Below are 25,701 nucleotides of genomic sequence, written 5' to 3' on the forward strand. Positions count from 1 at the left end.
CGTTGCTGCAGACATGACCATTTACATGCACCATGCTCTGGGTCGAAGGGAAAGAAAGAGGGGAAGAGAGAGAGAGAGAGGGAGGGATGGAGAGAGAGGGAGCAAGCGAGAGACCCATTCAGCACACAAACAAACAGACTACTTCAAAGCCTGCCAACACTGGTTTCTCACAAGGTATCGTGTGGCCCTGCACTCTATTCAGCTTGAATACAATCTGAGATGGCCTTTTCAGTCCACTCAATGCCGGCTAGACATTAATAACAGGCCTTTCCAAAGTTGTACCCATTTAACACACACACACGTGGAAAGACCTAAGACAGACAGATCGTCCCACTACAACCCCTGCTAAATCACCAATTACAGATTCATCTTAAAAACATATCCAATGTTTGTAAAAAATAAACTTCACAGTGGACTTTAAGCAACTCTGACTTCAGAAGGTTGACATTTCCATATTATAAATCCTTGTTTAGAGATGTTGTGTTGTAATATTGTAATATTTTGAGATACTGATTTGATATTCATGAGCTGTATGCCATAAACATTCAAAATTCAAACAAAAAAGGTTTAAATATTTCACTGCACTCACAATGTATCTAGAATGTATGAAAGTTTACATTTTTTAATTATATTACAGAAGAAAATTTACTTTTACACAATATCCTTATTTTTTTAAGATCAATCTGTATGGCAGGACATCAATAAATAGTTTAATTGAATGATAAAAGTGATGGGTGATAAGACTGACAGGAATATATAAATGATAGGGAATACAACTCAATATTTGTCAACCCCAATATACTGTAAATCACAGTAACCTGATGGCTATATGTCTCCATAAAACAAGGGGCCTGTGATATTGCTACATAGGACCGCAATGGAAAGAAATCCCCGGAACCTTTTTTTGTGTGTTATCCTTTTAGCTTGGATGTCTGACTTCCCCTCATGCCGTTTACATTTCTTTAAAGATTTCTTTTTTGGGCTTTTTATGCCTTTATTTGATAGGATAGTAGACCGACAGGAAATGGGGAGAGAGATGGGGAATGACATGTGGCAAAGGTCGTCCGGATCGGGAATCGAACCGGCGCCCCATGCCGTTTACATTTCTGACGTATTCGATCAAAAATGGTGCATCCAATCCAGAGGGTTGGTTTGGTGAGAGAGCAACTGTAAACACCCGGGACACAGACCAACAGTGGACAGGGGCGTCAATTGGGTATAGCAGGGGGGAAAATAAAACATACTTTTAAACATAAATCCATGAATGTCTCTTTGTCCATCTGTGCTGGTTATGTTGTTAAATTACAGTAAAATAACTACAAATGCAACCTTTTGCAAAATGACCACTTTAACAAGGTATTATAATTATATTCTCCACACTTGTATTCTCCCCATCTTGACAACATGGTATATTCCCAGGTTCCGCAGGTCAGCTGCACAGGTGCAATGCATTATTGTTAATTCCGGCGCGTTTACTAACATGCCAAGTTTAGCTGCACTTGAACAGCCGTTCCAGGCTGCCATATCCAGCCCAAGAAACCGTAGAAACTGGGGTAAAAAAATAAAATGTAAAGCTTAAAATAAATGTATCATGCCTGTTGCTAAGGTATGGCAACATGACTGGTGTCTTGCACGCGTGCGAAGAAGACACCAGTCATGTTGCCATACCTCAGCTTTTTCTGAACTGACGCCACTGACAGTGTGGGTTGTCTGAAAAAAAAAAAAAAAAAACATTATGGACAAAAGGCACAAAGCCTCCTGGTGAGAGACCAACCTGACTGGGTGGTCCGGCTGTAGGACTTCATGGTCACAAAGCTGGTGTCCACCTGGAACCACAGCTCTCTGTGCTGGGTGTTGTTACTGTACCACAGCCTGGATGTGCCTGGGGAAGGAGGGAGACAAGAGAGACACACATTAGACCCAGTGTTTCTCTAACAGTGGCTCCATGACCCATTTTTATGGGTTGTGAGTCGGGCATTCACGAATAGTGATTTTTAGTATTCGAATTATTCGACCTCAAAGTATTCGAATAGTTGAGTATTCGACAGGACTGGCCAAACTGTCAAATATTAAGTAAGCAAGAGGCGAACATTGTGAAAATAGCCGATCTACATGCTCACAACGCCTCGCGTTGCGAGGCGTTGTGAGCATGTAGATCTGCTATTTTCACAATATGTTTCTGCGGAACCGAGTCACATTACATGTAATACCTACAATTCCAAGTGCTTGTCAGGGTGGGGGGTCCCCAGTTCAAATATGTTTATTTTTGGGGTCACGGCTTAAAAAGGTTTGAGAAGCCCTGGTATAGAGCATTAACAAATTCATCCACCAGGGGCATTGACAACTCATTCTTTATGACTTCCCATCTAGTCAAGCTTTATAAACTATATCTTTTTTAAAGAGAAAACAAGAAAAAAATAAAAATAAGCGAATATTCGACTTTGGTGAACAACGTCGAATAGTGACTTTGATATTCGAATATTTGGTGAATGCCCTAGTTGTGAGTAAATAAGACTTTGTGGATGGAGGAATAGGAAATGAAAAATGCATAGGCCTACATTTTTCAAAAGCAAATTCAAATATTTCAATACAATATAATGATAAAAAAAAGACAATGAACCCATTTAGACCTGGAGAGCATCTATGTCACAGATTTTAACCACTTTAACCATTATTTTATCCACAAATTTCCAACGTCCCATCGTGCATTGCGCAGAAGGTGTGCGGCAGTTTCCGGCGACGTGAGCTTGTATGTCTGCTGTTCTCCGGAAATGTCCTACAAATAATTCTACAGTAAATTATCGCGGAAACAGGTGGATAATTTAATTATTACAAAATTCCAGATATAGATCTTCTATTTAAAGCAACAGTAACTCAATTCTTTGCTTCTGGGGGTCCCTGGAACACACCATTTTGAAATGGGGGTCAGCGACCAAATACATAATGTTGGGGGTCCTCGACATGAAAAGAATTGAGAACCACTGATTTAGAAACATAGGTTTTTCAAAAACCTTAGACGTATTTAGAAGACATTTGAAGAACTGGCCTTAACTCATTGACTGCCAAGGCCCGAGTTTCCCGAGTTATTACAGTAGTCCCAGGCTGCCACAGCCTTTTTTTTTTCAAAGATTTTTTTTATAAAAAAAATTCTAAAAATGCCTCAAATGTATTAGGCATGATCGCAATTGTGAAATTGCATGTGTAGCCCCATAACAAACAAACACATCTTTCAAAATGTCAAAAATGGCTGTTTTGTCTGACTTTGAAGGCTTGTAACTCATGAATGCCTGAACGGATTTCCAAGCGGATTTTTTTGTTTGAAAGCTGTTAAAAAGTACTACACATATGATGCATATATGGTGCATGGGCGTGCACGATCCGTGCACTAAAAATTGATCCGTGCACTAGAAATCTAGGATAGTGGCAGTCTGGTACTTGGGGGCCATCTTGAAATGGCATTCAATGAGTTAATCAGCCTCAGGTCTTAATGTGTTAAGTAGTGAAAATAACAGATCTACAAGGTCACACATTGTGAGCTTGTAGATTGGAAATTTTCCCTAGTTTTCAGAAGATTAACAGTGGAAATGACAAATCTACAAGCTTACAATCTGGCCGTCGTCAAAGAAAGGGGAACGCCCACTCGGTCTGTCTCTCTTCCTTTGAGAAGCGTAGAGACTCTGAGGCTGTCTCGAGAGATTAACAAGCTCATAACCTATCACTTTGACGTGTTTTGGGCTTGCCATTATGGATACATTTTTCATTGGTTTTGGAGATTTCACTAGATACTAAAGAGGGGTTATTTCATGATAACGATAATTCATTTTATCAGTATAGCACCTTTCAGAATAAAGTTCCAAAGTGCTGCACAGAGCAAGGTTAAAAGCAACATAAAGCAAAAACAAAAACTGTTCCATTAAACAAAAACTACATAAGAGTGTACGATCTCATATTGTACTTTTCCACCATTGACAATAAGCCGATCTACAAACCAACAAGGCATCACGCTGTGACACGTTTTCAGCGTAGAGATTTGGTGTTGAAGGAATTATAAAGAGCAGACCTATAGAGCTCAGGGGAACCTGATCAACTCATTCTAGGGTTTATTTGAAGTTAGCTTTCAGCTCTGTACTGCAATCTAGTGGTCCCAACAATAGCAAGCTCACTGTACAGTGAAATATTGAAATGATGAGCTACATATTTATAAGTTACAATAATACAATTTTAAAGTTAACAAAAACATTAGTATATACAGAATATGATGGATAATAATTTAGCAAAGTAGACTAATTAAATTGCATATCCATAGAAGTACAATGTGTGCATAGTAAAAATATAAGTGCAGGAGATTTGACCCCCCAAAAGATTTATAAAGAGCATGTGTTCTCTGTTGTGAACAAAAGAAGTTTACAGTTTGGGGTAGGCTGAGCAAAATAAAATGTTTATGGTTAAAAATGGCATAAATAAATGTAGTAAGCATTCTCAATCAGCAGGGTGTGTGTGTTCACCTTTCTCTCGGGTGATCCACAGTAGTAGGTTGTCTGTCTGTGTGAAAGTGACCAGATTTGGCCCAGTTTTATACTGCCGGTATCCTGAGCCATCCAGTCCAATGGAGTTGATGCTATCATCACCTACAACATGCACATAATTACAGGGAAAATCCGTTGTCAAACCAAAATATTTTACCCCCAAAAAAAAGCAGATCTACAAGCTCACAGTGCAACACATTTTGAGAACCATGTCTCATCCCACAAATATAAAAAGCTAGATAGCTCATCCACCACTGCATTTCCCTTTTTTTTTAAGATTTGTTTTTCAGCTTTTATGCCTTTATTGATAGGACAGTAGTATCGCGTGGCCAGACTGTTGACTCCGCGATTTGGGAAATGCTCCCGTCAACAGTCTGGGGCACGGAAATAGAAACGATGAGTGCAAGATAAAGCGGATGTGACGCAACCGCTCCCTTGGTGCAGTAGCAATAACATGTCCTACTGGAAGTGTTATGTCTCCTTTCAATATTTCTGGGGGCGTTATTTCGTCTTTCTCTAGTGTTATTGGTGTTACCTCCATGATGTTTTCAAACGCTTTCTTAAACTATACACCCATAACAAGAATAGGCCGTTAAAATGACTTTGTCTGAGCTATTGTGTTCCTGTTATGTTTCCAATGGGACTACAGTTCAGTGCAGCAGTGGCTACTTCCGATACTCGCCGCAACTGTTCCAGACTCTATATAGCATTCGGAGATTGTGGAATAGTTGTCTGGCTACGCGAGACTAATAGGTCAGTAGACTGACAGGAAATGGGGGGAGAGAAGAAGTGGCAGTGGAAGTGTCGTAGGCACTACTGACCAATCATAGTGTAGTGATGCGCGGAAGCAGGGATTGAACCCGGGGCTCCCGCTCGCCAGACCAACGCACAAACCGTCGTGCCAATAGGGCTGAGCCCCGATTGGCAGGGCTGTTGTAGCCTGGTTCATGGCTGTACTAACTATGGGGGCTACTACAACAGCATGTCTTTTCCAGGACTTAGATTCAATTAAAAGGAGCTTTATTGGCATGAGGAGACAAACGTTTACACTAGGGCATTAACGACATTTTGATTTTTGCAAGTCGACTCGACTCAGTAAAAAGTTGAGTTGAAGTCGACTTTATCGTTTGATGACGTCATCGCATCACACACGGGGGGTCCCCAGATGATTAACTTAATGTGCAACATTGTTTTCTCACTCAACTGTAAACAAACCAACATAAAGTTTAAGTGTATAGAAGGCATCTGCACATTTCTAAAGTGCCAACTTAAGGACTTTTTAATACCTCTAAAATGACAGATTAAACATTGTCCAAAGTGTTGAATATATAGTTATATATAGTATATACTTTCTATTGTGAAAATAGCCGATCTACATGCTCACAACGCCTCGCAACGCGAGGCGTTGTGAGCATGTAGATCTGCTATTTTTTTCGTTAATGCCCTAGTTTACATTGCCAAAGCAAGTGCCTCTGGGAAAGAGGGAGTTTTTGGCCTCCACGAACGTCCCCTTCTGTGACGCACGCGGAAAGCGTCCTTCAGAATTCCAGAAGCTTGCCTGAAAGAATGCCAGTCCTTTTTTTACCAACGCCCCTTAGCCAGAGGAGGCGTCTACCGGCTGTCTATGCTCTCACCTATGTCAGCCCAGAAGACTTCATTTCCCCCACTTGAAAAGACAACAGAGGTGGGCATGTTGCATTTGCCCCACAGCAGCTGCCAGCTGCGTCCGTCCATGAAGGCGCACTCTATCTGGGAGCGGCTGCTGCCCGCCACCTTCCTGAGCACCGAGTAACACAGCCGGCCAGCAGGGGGCAGCAGCGCAATGGACGTGGTCCCCTTGAAGGAGGGAAAGACAAGGAAGCTATTCATTGACTGGCATTTCAATTTATCAACCATACAGTAGAACAGTGTTTCTCAACCTTTTTTCTGCATGGGCACACTTTTCATGTCCCAAGAATCCATGGGCACACCAACATAATACGGGGGTGTAAATATCGTCACTGTCGGGAAGAAACCTTGTATCTCTAAGTTTCAAATGTGTAAGTTTATTCGCAAAGTAAAGCCCTGCTTCATCACACAAGGCTGTCGCACAGCATTAGTGAAAACAGCCGATCTACAAGCACACAACGCCTCGCACAAATCATTTTTTAAAATGATAAATACAATACTGGCTTTTTCACTGGCAGTTTCAAGGGGCACACTTGACCCCTTCTCAGGGGCACACCAAAGGTCCCAGGCACAGTGGTTGAGAAATACTGGTTTAGGGCATGTTCATGTCAAGAACCCCCAACTTGATTGTATTTGAAAAGACTTTCTGCCGGAAAGGCAGAAAGTGCCACTTTAGATTTTAACCACTTTAACCATTATTTTATACTTTAGTTCAGGGGTCTTCCACAGGGGGTCCGGGACCCCTAGGGGGTCCTCAGAGTTACTACAGGGGGTTCTCCAAAACTTAATTGTGTGATCCTTTTTTATATACTTGTACCTTCTCCGAATCCTTATTTGGTGAAGTTGACCAAAAATAGCAGATCTACAACTCGCGCTGCGAGGCGTTGTGAGCTTGTAGATCGGCTATTTTTGGCAAAGACGTTTGGTGTAGAGGGGGAAACGGAGCAGACCAAGTACAGAATGAAGTATTGACGGTTCAAGCGGTTAAACATCTGAAAACACAAATTGACATGAATCCAAAATACACTGATAATCGTGCTGTCAATCGCGCTTTTCATCTATAAAAAGCTTGTGGGGGTCCCTGCTTCATCTCTCTCTCAAATAAGGGGTCCTTGGCCTGAAAACGTTGAAGACCCCTGCTTTACTTATCAAAAAATAGTAGATCTACAAGCTTATATGAGCTTTAACACTTTGATTGCAGACATACCCACAAATGTCTGCAACACAGCATCTTGTGTTGTATCATACTAAGGGGGACGTTTATCATGTTTTATTATGGACGTGACATTTATATCGCATTTGTTTTGCGATGCATCTTGGCGCTGCAAACGAGGGCAACCTCAAAGTCCCATAGAGAATAACCCATTTTAGGCCTAGAATTATTGACTGCTTTAACCAGTGAAAAATAGCAGATATACAAGCTCACAGCGCGGCACGAGTGCCGCGCTGCGAGCTTGTAGATCTGCTATTTTTGAAAAATCGTGAAAATGAGAATTTTGACCCGATTCTATAAGTGTCTTGAATCCTTCTAAGGTTTTTTGAAAAACCTATGTTTCTATGTGAGCAATCTGGCCAGCCATCGTCAAAGAAAAGGTCCTTTTCACTTAACTGGAGCTCAGTTAGTCTGTTCTTGAGAGACTACTATGTCAGTGGCTCTCAAACCTTTTCATGTGAAGGACCCCCAAAATGATATTTATTTGGCCACGGACCCCCATCTCAAAATATTTAGTTCCAGGGACCCCCCAGAAGCAAAATTTGAGTTACAAACGTTCGCTTTGAAAATACATAATACACTCAGAATATACACAGACACAGCCTATAGATACTGTGTATAGGTCATTACATTTTTCTCAAAAGGATTTTTGTTTTTACATTGTGAAATGATTTTAAAAAAATGATTTAAAAAATGTTGGCAAAAAGAGAGCGAAAAAAAATGCTGACATTGACGTGACTCCTTTCTAAATAATAGGACTTGTTATTGCATTGGGTTCTGCCCTCTGTTCAACTGCAGTGAGTTGAGAATGGAAACACTGCCCTCATGTGGATTCTTTCATATCACACTGTAACACTGTTAGTGAACAAAGACTCGGCGGGAACGATTCCTGTCACAATATAGAGCCGTTTAACACTGTTACTGAACAAACACTCTATAGCAATGATTACTGTGACAACGTGGAGCAGTTTAACCCTAGATGAGTGATTCCTACCTCGAGGCAGCAGCAGCAGTGCAACATGCATGTTGCTTCTCTGGTGACTGGGGGAGAATTCCTTGGGTAGAGCGCCGTCTATGGATGGGGACCTACTGATAGGTTCTAGAGGCATGCAGTCTACCGCACTTCCAGGGGGGTGGGGGGGGCAGCGGCCTTCGGCCGCTGCCTGGGCTCGCAAGTCCGGCTTGGTGCCGTCCCCCCACCTCGGCGCCTGACTCTGGCTGGAGCTTTACAAAAAAAAAAAAAGAAAGAAAAAGCCAGCTGCTGAGCTGACCTGCGCAGCGTGCGTGCGTGCGTGCGTGCGTTCGTTCGTTCGTTCAGTGCAATGTGAATGCATGTGACTTAGGAAGATAGATAGATAGATACGTAATAGACATGATTTGGTACAAGCTCAACTAAAAGGAGATCCTAGTAATGTTTTTGGCTTATTTCCACAGGGAAGTCATTCACGAATGAACTAATTATTGATATAGGACTGTCATAGGTATACAGTGTCATTGACAGTACAGTTCACTGGTACAAGCTCAACTAAAAGGTGATCCTAGAAAAGACTAAGTCAGGGGGAAAAAAGGGGGAAACAATTTAAAAACTAAAACAATAAAAACAGCCGATCTACAAGGCACTCTCTGTACTTTTCTATTACTGTTGTTGTGTTGTCCTATTTGTAGTATGTTTTGTTTTGGTCTTGTTTTGTTTTGTTGTTGTTGTCTTCTTGTCTTGTTGATGTTGTCTTACCTATATGTGAAAGTTCTATGTGTATATGTATAAAATGGATGATGTTTGTCAATCTGTGGGAGCTCCTCGAAAACGAGATGATACATCTCAAGGTGTTATCCTAATAAAGAATTTCTATATATATATATAAGGCTGCATGTGGGCTTGTGGATCAGCTGTTTTGGGTAAATGTGGGTTATTTATCTAATGCAGTATTGATCCCTTTATCGAGTGATTGATTGAAGACTTTATGACAAGTTTCATGACAGTACAGTTCACTGGTACAAGCTCAACTAAAAGGAGCTTTATTCATTTATTGAATGAATTATTTCCCTGTCTCCACACCAGGCCCAACTGCGCCGCCACTGACTGATAAATTGCGACCGTCAGGTCGCAGTTACTATCGAAACCTCGACCAGGTGTCTGTCTGTCCGTCACACTTTTGCCCTGCTCATATCTCCGCAACCGCTGACCCGATCCGTGCCAAATTTTGCACAGACAGTCCTTGCCCTCCACCCATCGATTCTCACATGGCCCTCCTCTTCTAGCGCCACCATGAGGCCGAAACTCTTTCTGGACACTGCTCCTACAAATCCTGGCCTAAAATCACACAAATCGGTACATACTTGCTCTACACTCATGTCATCAACATGGATCTGTCCCATTTAGCGCCACCTTCAGGCCGATTTTTTAAAACCCATTTTTGGACACTACTCCTACAGATTTTGCCCTAAAATCACGCAAATCGCTACGCAGTCAGTATATATTAGGGAGTCTTACTGGTTTAATTATTTATTTATCTATTTATTTATTTACTTCCCGACTATGTTTCCGAGACTGATTATTTATTTATTTATTTCCCGACTGTTTCCGAGACTGATTATTTATGTAATTAATTATTAATTTATTTCCGCCCCTGGACTCCGCCCCCCCCCCCAGGCGTCTGCCTATCGATCGGCTGGGCTTTAAAGAGCCATAACTCCACTTTGCAGCGTGCTACCGTCGCCAAACTCGCTGTCTGGCTTCTCGTGTTACTGGTATTAAATAACACATACAAGCTCACGGAAGCTCCATCCAACTTCTGCGCAATGCATTATGGGATGTTGGAAAGCTTCTGCGCAATGCATTATGGGATGTTGGAAAGTTGTGGATACTAGCAACAGAGTATTTATTTAAATAAATAAATAAATAAATACATATATAATGAATGAACGAACACATGAATAAATAAAAAAATAAAAAAATAAAGTGTGTGTGCATGCATAATTACTGCCTCCTCGTTAAGAACCCCACACATTTAGGCAAATTCTTTCTTTCTTTCCTTCCTTCCTTCCTTCCTTCCTTCCTTCCTTCCTTCCTTCCTGTAAATGAGGCCGCATGACAAGCGTTCTCGTCACCGCGCTGACGTGCTAATTACACGCAAAGGGGTGGAGTCGAACTTAACGAGTGGGCGTGGTTTCAACTACAAGCTCACAACGCGTCGCATCAAGACGCGTTGTGAGCTTGTAGATCTGCTATTAACGAGTGGGCGTGGTTTCAACAAGAGGGAGGAGTCTGACTTAACGAGTGGGCCTAACGTAATGAGTTTTGTGGGTGTCGCACGCATTAATTATGTAAATTAAGCCGACTTATGCAAATGGGGGGCAGGGCATGGTTTGGAAATGCGTGTGGGCGTGTGGGCGTGGTGCGTGCGTGCGTGCGTGCGTGCGTGCCTCAATTAATGAATGAATGAATGAATGAATTAATTAATTAATTAATTAATTGCCTCCTCGTTAAGAACCCCGTAAATTTAGGCAAATTCTTTCTTTCTTTCTTTCTTTCTTTCTTTCTTTCTTTCTTTCTTTCTTTCTTTCTTTCTTTCTTTCTTTCTTTCTTTCTTTCCTTCCTTCCTTCCTTCCTTCCTTCCTTCCTTCCTTCCTTCCTTCCTTCCTTCCTTCCTTCCTTCCTTCCTTCCTTCCTTCCTTCCTTCCTTCCTTCCTTCCTTCAATAAATAAATAATTATGTTAATGAGGTTGGGGGCGTGGTCTGCGTTAATTATGTTAATGAGACTGCACAACATGCATTTGACGCGCGCTACTTGTTGCTAATTACACACGAATGCAGGGGGCGGAGCTAATTAGCCTAATTATTCAAAGTGGGGGCGTGGTCTGCATTAATTATGCAAATGAGGTTGGGGCGTGGTCTGCATTAATTATGTAAATGAGACTGCACAACATGCATTTGACGCGCGCGTCTTGTTGCTAATTACACGCGAATGCAGGGGGGCGGAGCTAATTAGCGTAATTATTTAAATTGGGGGGCGTGGTCTGCATTAATTATGCAAATGAGGTTGGGGCGTGGTCTGCATTAATTATGTGAATGAGACTGCACAACATGCATTTGACGCGCGCGTCTTGTTGCTAATTACACACAAATGCAGGGGGCGGAGCTAATTAGCGTAATTATTTAAATTGGGGGGCGTGGACTGCATTAATTATGCAAATGAGGTTGGGGCGTGGTCTGCATTAATTATGTAAATGAGGCTGCATTAATTATGTAAATGAGGCTGTTAAGTGGCGTTTCCCAGCGCGTAAAAAATGCAGTCGACCGTATGTAAATGAAGGGGAGGAGCTTAGTCGACGTATGCAAATTGGGGGCGGGGCATGGTTTGGAAATGCGTGTGGGCGTGGTTTGCATACATTATGCTCACATACATTATGCTAATGAGGGCGTTAAGGTGGGTTTTCCAGCGCGTAAAAAATGCAGACGACCGTATGTAAATGAAGGGGAGGAGCTTAGTCGACATATGCAAATTGGGGGCGGGGCATGGTTTGGAAATGCGTGTGGGCGTGGTTTGCATACATTATGCTCGCATACATTATGCTAATGAGGGCGTTAAGGTGGGTTTTCCAGCGCGTAAAAAATGCAGACGACCGTATGTAAATGAAGGGGAGGAGCTTAGTCGACATATGCAAATTGGGGGCGGGGCATGGTTTGGAAATGCGTGTGGGCGTGGTTTGCATACATTATGCTCGCATACATTATGCTAATGAGGTGTTAAGGTAGGTTTCCCAGCGCGTAAAAAATTCAGACGACCGTATGTAAATGAAGGGGAGGAGCTTAGTCGACGTATGCAAATTGGGGGCGGGGCATGGTTTGGAAATGCGTGTGGGCGTGGTTTGCATACATTATGCTCGCATACATTATGCTAATGAGGGCGTTAAGGTGGGTTTTCCAGCGCGTAAAAAATGCAGACGACCGTATGTAAATGAAGGGGAGGAGCTTAGTCGACGTATGCAAATTGGGGGCGGGGCATGGTTTGGAAATGCGTGTGGGCGTGGTTTGCATACATTATGCTCGCATACATTATGCTAATGAGGGCGTTAAGGTGGGTTTTCCAGCGCGTAAAAAATGCAGACGACCGTATGTAAATGAAGGGGAGGAGCTTAGTCGACGTATGCAAATTGGGGGCGGGGCATGGTTTGGAAATGCGTGTGGGCGTGGTTTGCATACATTATGCTCGCATACATTATGCTAATGAGGGCGTTAAGGTGGGTTTTCCAGCGCGTAAAAAATGCAGACGACCGTATGTAAATGAAGGGGAGGAGCTTAGTCGACATATGCAAATTGGGGGCGGGGCATGGTTTGGAAATGCGTGTGGGCGTGGTTTGCATACATTATGCTCGCATACATTATGCTAATGAGGGCGTTAAGGTGGGTTTTCCAGCGCGTAAAAAATGCAGACGACCGTATGTAAATGAAGGGGAGGAGCTTAGTCGACATATGCAAATTGGGGGCGGGGCATGGTTTGGAAATGCGTGTGGGCGTGGTTTGCATACATTATGCTCGCATACATTATGCTAATGAGGTGTTAAGGTAGGTTTCCCAGCGCGTAAAAAATTCAGACGACCGTATGTAAATGAAGGGGAGGAGCTTAGTCGACGTATGCAAATTGGGGGCGGGGCATGGTTTGGAAATGCGTGTGGGCGTGGTTTGCATACATTATGCTCGCATACATTATGCTAATGAGGGCGTTAAGGTGGGTTTTCCAGCGCGTAAAAAATGCAGACGACCGTATGTAAATGAAGGGGAGGAGCTTAGTCGACGTATGCAAATTGGGGGCGGGGCATGGTTTGGAAATGCGTGTGGGCGTGGTTTGCATACATTATGCTCGCATACATTATGCTAACGAGGGCGTTAAGGTGGGTTTTCCAGCGCGTAAAAAATGCAGACGACCGTATGTAAATGAAGGGGAGGAGCTTAGTCGACATATGCAAATTGGGGGCGGGGCATGGTTTGGAAATGCGTGTGGGCGTGGTTTGCATACATTATGCTCGCATACATTATGCTAATGAGGGCGTTAAGGTGGGTTTTCCAGCGCGTAAAAAATGCAGACGACCGTATGTAAATGAAGGGGAGGAGCTTAGTCGACATATGCAAATTGGGGGCGGGGCATGGTTTGGAAATGCGTGTGGGCGTGGTTTGCATACATTATGCTCGCATACATTATGCTAATGAGGTGTTAAGGTAGGTTTCCCAGCGCGTAAAAAATTCAGACGACCGTATGTAAATGAAGGGGAGGAGCTTAGTCGACGTATGCAAATTGGGGGCGGGGCATGGTTTGGAAATGCGTGTGGGCGTGGTTTGCATACATTATGCTCGCATACATTATGCTAATGAGGGCGTTAAGGTGGGTTTTCCAGCGCGTAAAAAATGCAGACGACCGTATGTAAATGAAGGGGAGGAGCTTAGTCGACATATGCAAATTGGGGGCGGGGCATGGTTTGGAAATGCGTGTGGGCGTGGTTTGCATACATTATGCTCGCATACATTATGCTAATGAGGGCGTTAAGGTGGGTTTTCCAGCGCGTAAAAAATGCAGACGACCGTATGTAAATGAAGGGGAGGAGCTTAGTCGACATATGCAAATTGGGGGCGGGGCATGGTTTGGAAATGCGTTTGGGCGTGGTTTGCATACATTATGCTCGCATACATTATGCTAATGAGGGCGTTAAGGTGGGTTTTCCAGCGCGTAAAAAATGCAGACGACCGTATGTAAATGAAGGGGAGGAGCTTAGTCGACGTATGAAAATTGGGGGCGGGGCATGGTTTGGAAATGCGTGTGGGCGTGGTTTGCATACATTATGCTCGCATACATTATGCTAATGAGGTGTTAAGGTAGGTTTCCCAGCGCGTAAAAAATTCAGACGACCGTATGTAAATGAAGGGGAGGAGCTTAGTAGAAGTATGCAAATTGGGGGCGGGGCATGGTTTGGAAATGCGTTTGGGTGTGGTTCACATACATTATGCTCGCATACATTATGCTAATGAGGGTGTTAAGGTAGGTTCCCCAGCGCGTAAAAAATGCAGACGACCGTATGTAAATGAAGGGGAGGAGCTTAGTCGACATATGCAAATTGGGGGCGGGGCATGGTTTGGAAATGCGTGTGGGCGTGGTTTGCATAGATTATGCTCGCATACATTATGCTAATGAGGGCGTTAAGGTGGGTTTCCCAGGGCTTAAAAAATACAGACGACCGTAGTGAGCATTCGTTCCACGAACGCATTCATTCAATGAATGAATGAATAAATAAATAAAGTGCAAACGAACGAGCGAGCGAACGAACGAACGCACGTGCACGCACGCACACTTTATTATTTATTTATTCATTCATTCACGCATGCACGCACGCAGGTGAGTCAGTGCCATTGCTTTTTATCTCATGCTGGATTATGGATAAAGTTCTGTATGGAAAAAGTTAAACGTTCTGCAGACTCTGCACAACTGTAGCTTCGGTCATCTTTGCCTCGCAAAAGCCTTTAGCGTGTGTGTGTGTGTGAGAGAGAGAGAGAGAGAGAGAGAGAGAGAGAGAGAGAGAGAGAGAGAGAGAGAGAGAGAGAGAGAGAGAGAGAGAGAGAGAGAGAGAGAGAGAGCCCTCATGCGCGTGCATGCATGCGTTTGTTTGAATTGATTGAATACTTGATTAGCAGTTCCCATAGCAAACACACTGCTGTATGATTATCATCCATACAGTCTGTATGGCTTGTTTACATTGGGGTCCTCTGACAGACATGCAAAACATCTTAAAGTATAACAGTCAGAAATCTGTCTGTCTGTGGATGTGAGATGTATGGAGAGTTTGCAGCACATATATTCGAACGGGTAAGGTCTAGTAATTATAATTGAACAATGAAAACAACATTCTTATTAGGAAACCTTATCTGTATTTTAACATCAGTCATAATGGTGTAGGCCTACTTGGTGGTCAATTGGCACTTAAAAAATGGGTTACAAAATCGTGGGATATACATATATTTTTTTATAATAATAATGATTGTTCTTGGAGAGTCAAATATTATCTATAACTGGTACTCATTCTAAAAAAAAACACTGCTGCATTTAGATTTCACATCATAGTAGGAAACCAATTCTGGGCCAGTTTTAAGACGTATGTTTGGTGGGGATCTTTTAATTTTAATATCCTTCAAATTCTAGAAATATACGGTAAAAATACTTTTACTTTTACTTTAAAAGTACTTTTCAAAGCACGTACTTTTTACTTTTTACTTGAGTAATTATTTGGAATGAGTACTTTTACTTTTACCAAAGTCGTTTTTTTCACAAGTACTTTTACTTTTACTTAAGTACAGAACGTGAGTACTTTTCCCATCTCTGCGTGGGTCTCAGCGCGATGCAATAATGCTGTTGCAGTCTCTCTCTCTCTCTCTCATATGTGGTTTGCCTGCATGCACGGGTCACTCATGCACCGGGTGCATTTGATGTGTGTCTTATCTTCCGACAGGTATGGCAAAATTATGTAGAGCAAGCGCATACATCCCCATACGTCTATTCACCTAATTTAGCTGTTAATTATTTGTATCCATCAAAAATATACACTCCTCCATGGGTTGCTCCTTACATTATGATGCTCCCACATATTCTCACGCACGCACCAGTTACAGTTACTTTCTCCATAACCCACACTCTGCACATATATTGGAGCACATATCTTCAAACGGGTAAGGTCTAGTAGGAGTGTATACAAAAAAATAGATACACAAGCTGTGAGCTTGTGTATCTGCTATTTTTCAATAGTTAAAGCACAAAATAATGCGTAATCACCCCTGAATACAGTACTGCATTGTTTCACTAACCCGGAGATTGTGTTAAAATGCATTGATCCGTTTGTCTGACTCTGAGGTCCACCCAAGACTAATACTAGAAGGGTTGTTCTCAACATCACCCTGTTCATCACAATGCATAATGTATTATTAACCACATGAACCCTAGCATTCTTATACTAATAGTCATAATATGCAAACATTCTGTGAAAACGGCTCATATACAAGCTCACACTTGTAGACTACCTTCATTGAAGAGATTTGGTGCAGAGGGGGAAAAACGAGGGGACCAAGTATAGGCCCCTGGGGGACCCTAAACACAGTATAGAAGTCGGTAAATGAAGTATGACGTACAGTTGTACACCATCACTGGCAGACATTTCCCTGGGTCCTCAGTTACTACGGGGGGGGGGGGGGGGGGCTTGGCATTAAATTGTCATTAGCTGAGGTCTTTGCATAGTTATTGTATGTAATGGCAAACTGATAAATGATAAATGGTAATAGAAGGGGCAGAGTCCAGTCTGTGGTCCCTCCAATAGCATTTATTTCAAACAACGGTTTGACATCACCATGTTAAAATTCATGACCGGCAAGATGCAAATGATGAAATAAATTACAGATAGAAAACAGCATGGCTTTAGTAGATTACACTGACCCCTGGAGACAATAGAGGGTACAGCACCAAATCCTGTTTAAGTGTACACATTTGTTTTATCATAGCTACTGCCAGGACGGTGCATTTCATGACTGCCAAGACAGCGTCATATTAGACTATGAATTTCATGGCTGTCAAGACAGCGTCGTATTGGAAAATTAATTTATGGCTGAAAAGACAGTGTCAGATTGGATTGAATTTCATCTACGTGGGATGTACAGAGTCAAACAGTGGAGCCTCTCTGCTGAACTCTGCTGCCCGAACATTAAATGCATCTACTGGACTGTCCAGATCCTGGAAGAGAAGAAAATTATATCCATTATAAATCTGCCGCATACTGCATTTATTACACACACACACACACACACACACACACACACACACACAGGTTTGCAATTACTACTTTGTGGGGACATTACACATAGTCTACTATATTTGTGGGGACATTCCATTCATTTTTATGCAAGTCCTGTGGCCTTACCCTAACCTCTATCCCTAAACCTAACCCTTGTGGGACACTAAAATTTGTCCCCACAAGGTTTTTTTCTCCGATTGTACTATCTTTGTGGGGACATGGTCCCCACAAAGTAGTAATTCCCTGCACACACACACACACACACACACACACACACACACACACACACACACACACACACACACACACACACACACACACACACACACACACACACACACACACACACACACACACACACACACACACACACACACACACACACACACACACACACACACACACACTTAATGTTTTGTATTAACCGAATGCCTCATTTTGTATTAACCCCTTGACAATGACTTAACATATCTGTCAAAAAAGAGAATTCCCAACTACTCAAACTACTCTCTTTTATTGTTCTATGATGATCTAGTGTATTATTAATTGTGTAAAGCCGTACAGTACCTCCATCTCATGGTCGTAGAGGTTGCCGGGCATCGCTGGACCCATGTCGGTCATCAAGGTCTCCTTCTCACTGGACGTGCTTCTGTTCAAAGACCTCCTACAGAGAGTACACAACATGGTCACATTACTGACGCTAGGGGTGGGCGATATATTGATAATTATCGTTGAGATGATACAATGTCTCCACGATATGCCTTTTCAGAGGTATCGTGTATATCGTGATACATACAATTGAGGGAGCCTTGTAAAAAATACTGTTTAATCGTTAACACGGATTCATTGCAGAATTCATTTAAACCTGCATTTTTGTCTAAATCAGTAGTTCTCAAATGTTAAAATGTCAAGGTCTCCCCTTAACTCTGACAGTGTACAAATGAAACCAAATGGACCCGTAAGGGTCCATTTGGTTTCATTTGTATACTGCCAGAGTTACATACTTATAAAGTTCAATTTAGACCTCCCAAAAGGAACCCAGAGAGTCAAGTAAATTGAAAAATAACCATAAAAAACAATGTGAAAAAGAATTGTGATAAAATTGTGTATCGTGATACAGCTTGGAAAAATATTGTGATATTGTATTTTTCCATATCGCCCACCCCTTACTGAAGCACCAGCAGGGGTTGACACTAAGGCCGGATTTAGACTGCAGTCAAATCCAGCCCAAATCCGATTTGGTTGTCGAATCCGATCTTTTGGCCCGAGTTTTCACACAGCATTTGCAAGTGACACAGATCTGATCTGGGTTATCGTGGTACTGGTAACGAAATAGGCGTCATGACGTTACGTCACTACGTCGACGCTAGTTGATTACGTTCAGGAAATGAGACATAATAGACCATAGTAAACACGTTACAATATTGTTTTTCTCTCTTTTCTTTACTCTTGTGTTTCGCTCTTCTCTCTGGTTTTATATATTTCACGTGTTTTCTCTCTTCTCTTTTGTTTTTCTCATGTGCTCAGTACGCTGTAATCAAATAGTAAATAGTCCTACTCACACTCTGTAATTATGTAATTTACAGCCGCGCTCGGGTTGCGCAGCAAGTGACGCTTGGCCAGTTTGATGTGACTTGCGTATAACTCTATGGGGTGGATGTGGTTGCTGCTTTCAGACTGAGTCAGATGTCCTCAGATCCGATATGGATCGGATTTGAAACCACCTCTGGATGTGGTTTTTCAAAATCGGATTTCATGTGACAGGCTAGATTTCAGTGGCAGTGTAAAGCCGGCCTAAGGTCTCAGAGGCACTTGCCATCGGGTAAGTACAGGTCACGTTCTACTTGCCCAAAGGTCATGCCCACTTGCCCGAAAAGTCAATTGTCCATTATAAAATGATAGGTACATTTTGAATTACTGTTCAATTCAACAGTCTTATTTCTTTACTTTCTGGGGCTGTGTGATAAAAAATGTCATACCTAAAATGTTATCCAAATGCCTACATAGCTACGATTGAATATGTCTATGGGTTCACACTTGTTATTTTATATTTGTAAGTGTAGCAACAGTGACAACAGCACATTGTAGGAAAACAGTGCTCTTATTTTAACCCCATTCCACAGACCAGAAGACAAGAGTACATTCTGAATAACTTAAAGGACAACTTTAGTTTTTTACAACAAGGGTTCATATTTTAGATTGTGATTAAAGAATATAAAAGATAAGTGTTAAAACTATTTCATTTACTTCTTTCTATTGTTTTAGAGATTCTTATTTCAGTGGTTGGGGGCATGCGTACAAGTAGCTAAATATGTAATTTTACACAGAATAAGCCCATTCCCAAGATACAACTCAATCTTTCATGGTTGGATGTGACTTATGGGGGCTAGAAGTGTCACTGTAAATTGTGTCTAAAAATACATATTTAGCCACTTGTACGCATGCCCCCATGCGTACGCATGCCCCACATTTTAGCACGGTAAACACGATAAAACAATAGAATGAAGCAAATGAAAACATTTTAACACTCACTTTTTCTTTTCTCTAATTACAATCTAAAATATGAACCCTTGTTGTAAAAAAACAAAGTTGTCCTTTAAAAGGTAAAGAGAATTGATCCCATGCCTGGAGATGGGAAAATGTTCAAATGGAACAAACTTAACAGGAATCCATCCACTGCCCGTCTCGCCTACACAGGGAACGTGTCAACCCATTTAGGCCTAGAATTATTGAATGCTTTAACCAGTGACAAATAGCAGATATACAAGCTCACAGCGCGGCACCGCTGCGAGCTTGTAGATCTGCTATTTTTGAAAAAGTCATGAAAATGTGTGCAAATCTTTGAATATATGTATTTTCAAAGTAAACATTTGTAACTCAAATTTTGCTTCTGGGGGGTCCCTGGAACTAGATATTTTGAGATGGGGGTCCGTGGCCAAATAAATATCATTTTGGGGGTCTTTCACATGAAAAAGTTTGAGAACCACTGACATAGTGGTCTCTCAAGAACAGACTAACTGAGCTCCAGTGAATTAAGTGAAAAGGACCTTTTCTTTGACGATGGCTGGCCAGATTGCTGACATATAAACATAAGTTTTTTTCAAAAAACCTTAGAAGGATTCAAAAGACACTTATAGAATCGGGTCAAAATTCAAATTTTCAAGATTTTTCAAAAATAGCAGATCTACAAGCTCGCAGCGCGGCACTCGGTGCCGCGCTGTGAGCGTGTATATCTGCTATTTTTCAACAGTTGAAGCATAAAATAATGATACACAATGATGTGTACCCGTTGGCGAATGCCCCCTCGTACCTCTTCTTGTAAAGGACAACGATGGCGGCCAAGCCGGCGACGAGGACCATCATTCCCAGGACCACCGGGGCGTGGCTACTAGTGCTGGTCAGCCGGTCACAGTTCGCTCCTTCGTAGCCGTCGTCGCAGTGGCATAGGGTCTCTTTGCCCTCCGGGACGCAGCTGCCGTGGCCGCTGCAAATCTGCAAGCCGCACGACGAGGAGTCGCGCACGAGCAGGGGTTCGGAGTCGGTCCGCACGTCAGCGGGAGAGGACGGCGACGACGTCTTCTTCTTCAGGTCGGGACCGGGAGCGCTGGGTTTGTCCGACGCCATCGAGATCTTGTTTGGACCTGGAGGAGGGTTAGGGCAGCGTTTCTCAACCTTATTTCTGCATGGGCACACTTTTCATGTCCCAAGAATCCATGGGCACACCAACATAATACAGGGGGGTGTAAATATCGCCACTGTCGGGAAGAAACCTTGTATCTCTAAGTTTCAAATGTGTAAGTTTATTCGCAAAGTAAAGCCCTGCTTCATCACACAAGGCTGTCGCACAGCATTAGTGAAAACAGCCGATCTACAAGCACACAACGCCTCGCGGTGCGAGGCGTTGTGTGCTTGTAGATCGGCTGTTTTCACTAGTTCAAATCATTTTTAAAATGATAAATACAATACTGGCTTTCAAGCAGTTTCAAGGGGCACACCAAAGGTCCCCAGGCACAGTGGTTGAGAGATACTGGTTTAGGGCAGTGGTTCTAAAAACATGTTCATGTCATGAACCCTCAAATTGATTGTATTTGAAAAGATTTTCTGCCGGAAAGGCAGAAAGTGCCACTTTAGATTTTAACCACTTTAACCATTATTTTATACTTTGGTTCAGGGGTCTTCCACAGGGGGTCCGGGACCCCTAGGGGGTCCTCAGAGTTACTACAGGGGGTTCTCCAAATCTTAATTGTGTGAAAGAAACTTTTTTTTTCTCCTTTTTTATATATACTTTGAACCTTCTCCGAATCCATATTTGGTGAAGTTGACCAAAAATAGCAGATCTACAACTCGCGCTGCGAGGCGTTGTGAGCTTGTAGATCGGCTATTTTTGGCAAAGAGGTTTGGTGTACAAGGGAAACAGAGCAGACCAAGTACAGAATGAAGTATTGACGGTTCAAGCGGTTAAACATCTGAAAACACAAATTTACATGAATCCAACATACACTGATAATCGTGCTGTCAATCGCGCTTTTCATCTATAAAAAGCTTGTGGGGGTCCCTGTTCATCTCTCTCTCAAATAAGGGGTCCTTGGCCTGAAAACGTTGAAGACCCCTGCTTTACTTATCAAAAAATAGCAGATCTACAAGCTTATATGAGCTTTAACACTTTGATTGCAGGCATATCCACAAATGTCTGCATACACAGCATCTTGTGTTGTATCATACTAAGGGGGACGTTTATCATGTTTTATTATGGACGTGACATTTATATCGCATTTGTTTTGCGATGCACCTCGGCACTGCAAACGAGGGCAACCTCAAAGTCCCTTCGAGAATTTTAGCCTAGAATTATTGACTGCTTTAACCAGTGAAAAATAGCAGATATACAAGCTCACAGCGTGGCACCGAGTGCCACGCTGCGAGCTTGTAGATCTGCTATTTTTGAAAAAAGTCGTGAAAATGTGTGCAAATCTTTGAATATATGTATTTTCAGAGCGAACGTTTGTACTTCAAAGTTTGCTTCTGGGGGGTCCCTGGAACTAAATATTTTGAGATGGGGGTCCGACGGTCCGTGGCCAAATAAATATAATTTTGGGGGTCCTTCACATGAAAAGGCTTGAGAACCACTGACATAGTAGTCTCTCAAGAACAGACTAACTGAGCTCCAGTGTGAGACCTTTTCTTTGACGATGGCCAGACAGATTGCTGACACAGAATCATAGTTTTAAAACCTTAGAAGGATTCAAAAGACACTTATAGAATCGGGTCAACATTCTAATTTTCACGATTTTTCAAAAATAGCAGATCTACAAGCTCGCAGCGCGGCACTCGGTGCCGCGCTGCGAGCTTGTAGATCTGCTATTTTTTAATAGTTAAAGCATTACATAATAATACACAATAATGTGTACCCGTTATGAATGGAATAAATTGTGTTTTGAATGAAAAAAACGGGAGACTCACAGTCCACTTCGTCGGACATGTCGGCACAGTCCACGTGTCCGTCGCAGAACTTGGAGGAGAGGAGACACTTGCTGCCGTCCCAACACGACCTGCTGACCGACGTGCACGGCGGGAGGGGCACGCACGTGGTGTCGCCCACGGGGCGGAAGTCGCGGTCACATCTGCAGGTGCGACCCCCGGGATGGGCCAGGCACAGATGTTGACAACCCCCGTTGTGCTCCGAGCAGCTGTTGGACCCTGGATTAAAAAACAAAAAGATATATTTTCAAGTTGTACTTTTGCAGATTTTGACAGAACATTTTGATTTAGTTTTAGTCATAGTCTTTTGGATAAAATGTCATTTAGTTTTACTCATATTTTAGCCACAACCAAACACGAAATCAAAATGGAATTTCTTTCTTTTAGTTCAACTGGATCTCTTCTCCACTAGTCAGTCCCCAACATTTGAGTCTAGTTTATACTCGTAGGACATGGAACAAAGAACGTGTGTTGTGTTCCAGTGGATCCAATATTATTGTTATTGTTTAGTCACAAGTTCTTGTTAATACTTTTCAATATTTATCAAATCCACAGACACTTCACCACTTTCACAATCTTGCAAAAGTAGTGAGAAAAAAACAACAACGTTGTAATAAAGAGATACAAGGTTTCTGCTATCTATGATATATGGTAATAAATATCAATGTTTTGGTCTGCCACAACAAGGTCTCTTACTTTTACATTTCAAGGTCTCCTCTTACAGACTTGTACGAGTCAATTTAGACCCTCATAAAGGAACCTAGAGAAACCCTGAAATCCACTTTGAGAACCACGGTTTTATGTAATGTGATAATAAAAACCCTGAACTGGATCATGCCAAAAAGAAGAATTTCAAGTAGAGGTTTGTATAGACATTAGCTGCAAGGAAAGGGTTCCCACCACCATTGTGAGACGTTGCTGCAGACATGACCATTTACATGCACCATGCTCTGGGTCGAAGGGAAAGAAAGGGGCGAGAGCGAGAGAGGGAGGGGGAGAGAGAGGGAGCGAGAGACCCATTCAGCACACAAACAAACAGACTGGGGTCGTTCAAAGCCTGCCAACATTGGTCTCTCACAAGGTATCGTGTGGCCTTGCACTGCACTCTATTCAACTTGAATACAATCTGAGAGGGCCTTTTCAGTCCACTCAATGCCGGCTACACATTATTAATAACAGGCCTTTACAAAGTGTTACCCATTTAACACACACACATATGGAAAGACCTCAGACAGACAGATCGTCCCACTACAACCCCTGCTAAATCACCAATTACAGATTCATCTTAAACTAGAAGCAGTGCTCTTCCGAGCACAGGTCTCCACCAGGTCAGGAAGGTTATTCTGGCCTCCTGGTGGCATTATAATAGGCCTGGTGGCATTATAATAGGCCTTTTTCACGTCCGTTTCACGGACGCTGCATGCATGATTTTGTAGAAAAAAAAATGTTTTTCAAAGGTCGACCTGATATATAACAGGCCAATGTGAAAGGGTGGCATTTGTTCCTCTACCTAGTGGGAATGTGCGTGCAAAGTTTCACGTTAAGCGCAAGCTGCATTAATGATTTGAGGCATTTTGTTCAAAACGGACCAATCTTGCAAAGTTTGGAGGCATTTTGTTCAAAACGGACCAATCTTGCAAAGTTTGGAGGCCAATCTTAGCCAATCAGGATAGAATATGAAATATCGGACAGCTCCGTCTTGATCACATGACTGTAGAGATTATGTGTATTGATTTGTGTTATTTTTGGATAAAATCTGAAGGAGTAATAACCAAAAATGTGTTTTACATAAGTCGGCCTCCAGGAAGCGCTATAAAAGCATGATGTGAAAAATGTAGGGAAAGGGTTTTTCCTTGGCCTCTAGGGAGTGCGCTTACAATGTTTGAAACTGATCGGTGGAGTTATAGGTAAAACCACAAATCGGCCTGTTATAGCGCCACCATAAGGCTGATTTAAAAAAAAAATAAGTGGCATTTCTTCCTCAGCCTAGTGGGAATGTGTGATTTTATGATAATTGCACTTTGCGTTTGTGATTTGAGGCATTTTGTTCAAAACAGCTCAATCCTACAAAATGTTGAAGCCAATTTAAGCCAATCAGGATGGAATAATTATGCAAAATCGGACAGATCCATCACATGACTTTCGAGATACTGCCAACCGATTTGTAGGATTTTTTGACAACATCTGTAAGAGTAGTGTACAGAAATGTGTTTTGCAAACATCGGCCTCATGGTGGCGCTAGAACAGGCCCATGTGAAAAATGTGGGGCAGAGGTTCTGAATTGGCATCCGATTAACAGACGGACGGACGCACACACAGACGCACACACGGACGGACAGTCCGTGTGTGCGTCTGGTGGAGACAAATATATCCAATATTGTGTAAAAAAGCAAGCAGATGACATAACACTCCAAATCGTCACTGACTGCAGAAACTTAAGTGGACTTTAAGCAACTCTGACTTCAGAAGGTTGACATTTCCGTATTATAAATCCTTCTTTAGAGATGTCGTGTTGAAATATTGTAATATTTTGAGATATTGATTTTTGATATTCATGAATGTATGCCATAAACATTCAAAATTCAAACAAAAAAGGTTTTGAATATTTCACTGCACTCACAATGTATCTAGAATGTACGAATGTTTTAATTTTTGAATTATATTACAGAAGAAAATGAATGTTACACAATATCCTTGTTTTTTTTTTAGATGAATCTGTATAACAGGACATCGATAAATAGTTTAATTGAATGATGAAACTGATGGATGATAAGACAGGAATATATAAATTACAGGGAATATAACTCAATATTTCTCAGCCCCAATATACTATAAATCACAGTTAACTTGATGGCTATATGTCTCCATAAAATAAGGGGCCTGTGATATTGCTACTACATAGGACCGCAATGGAAAGTCATCCCCGGAACATTTTTTTTTTTGTGTGTTATCCTTCTAGCTTTGATGTCTGACTGCCCCTCATGCTCTTTACATTGA

The sequence above is a fragment of the Nannobrachium achirus genome, assembly GCF_963921795.1.
Source record: "Nannobrachium achirus genome assembly, chromosome: 15".
NCBI classification, from domain to species: Eukaryota; Metazoa; Chordata; class Actinopteri; order Myctophiformes; family Myctophidae; genus Nannobrachium; species Nannobrachium achirus.